Below are 1613 nucleotides of genomic sequence, written 5' to 3'. Positions count from 1 at the left end.
GAGAGAGAGAGAGAGAGGGAAAGAGAGAAAGAGAGAAAGAGAGAAAGAGAGAAAGAGAGAAAGAGAGAAAGAGAGATTTATGTGACCCTGTGTGTGAGCAGAAGACATTCGGAGATATCTCCGCGAGCACCCAGGAACTATTCGGAGACGTACTCCCGCACACAGATGCACTGCTTTGGGGGGTCAAACTGCGTATTGTTTGCTGCAGATCTCACATATAGCCATTAAAACTGTTGAAAATCTATTGTTTTCAAGAAAATTTCAAACCTAACTGCAAAATATCAAATTATGGGTTAAAAAGATGGGAAGGGGGGGGGGGAGGGAATGTCCCAATATAACCCCCCCAGATTTTTTTAAACTTGGTGCAGAGGCACAAAGCATTTTGATTGGTCTATCTCCGTCAGAGACGTCTCCGGACAGGTACTGTGCTGTGTGGGAGAACAGGGCACTTGTGAGGCAGCGTGGTGGAATCAGGCTCTCGTCAAAATCATTATAGTGAAGAAACTTGCATTTTTCCGCAAGTTTGTCAATTTGTATCAAATTTTTTTTTTGACTCAACACGTTTCATTCCCATCAAAGAACTCATTTCTATTTGGTTTTTCTGAAAAAACGTTGATTAAAGGAACAAAAAAATGTAAATTTTCAGTTACCACGGACTCTTAAGCTAAGGAAATAACTAATCTTTGGCGGCCATTTTCTCACTAATTTTACCTCTGTAAACAGGTGACCCCTACCTCCTTCTTTCGAAAATATCTCCACTTGTATTCAAGATAAATATTTTTTCCATCCAAATAAAGACAGGTGAACAAGCTTTAAGATGATACCAATAACTCTACATGCCCAAACATTGGCGAGAGCCTGATTCCACCACGCTGCCTCACATATGTACCGGACTGTAGCATCTCCTCTTGTGGACAGGGCGGGGGTTCAAGTCTCTTACTGGACCACCTGAGCTGGGTTTTCAAAATGCTTTGTTTGTGTTTGGCTTTTTGTGTTTTGTCTTTGTTTTTGTTTTTGTTTTTGTTTTTGTTTTTGTTTTTGTTTTTGTTTTATTATTCTGTTTAGTTTGTTTGTTTGATTGTTTGTTTTTTTATTTGTTTTGGGGTAGTTGGGTTTTTTTGGTCCCATATTGTATCATCTACGCCGTTTCAGCATTTGATGATGATGATGATGATGATGATGATGATGATGATGATGATGATGATGATGATTTTTTTGGGTTTCCTTAATGGGCCTGGTGGACTCCACGAAGAAATCTTGGAGCGAGAGCGAGGCTCTTTTTCAGCTCCATTGTCCTTATACTCAGAGGTACTTCCACTTGTCCAAACAAAAGAGTTAAAATTAACACCGTCATTCACTAACCGTCCTTCCATTTAATGTACAAATTGTTTTGTTTTATTAAAGTATTTTTGTTGTTGTCCTGACTCACCCTAGATGTTTTCTTGTCCTGATCCTCTCTAGAGTGAGTGCTGGGTCACCAAAGTAAACGGCCTCCTGTCGTTATTGTATCAGGGTTTTGTCATCTTCGTGGGAAGTCCTGGTTCTTCCATCCCCCCTCCCTCACTATCTCCCTCCCCCTCCCTGTGCATCTGCTCCCATCTCCCCTGCCCGCC

The sequence above is a fragment of the Aplysia californica genome, unplaced genomic scaffold (assembly GCF_000002075.1).
Source record: "Aplysia californica isolate F4 #8 unplaced genomic scaffold, AplCal3.0 scaffold01047, whole genome shotgun sequence".
Lineage (NCBI taxonomy): Eukaryota > Metazoa > Mollusca > Gastropoda > Aplysiida > Aplysiidae > Aplysia > Aplysia californica.
The sequence above is the reverse complement of the archived record's forward strand: the minus strand, read 5'-3'. Positions refer to the sequence as shown.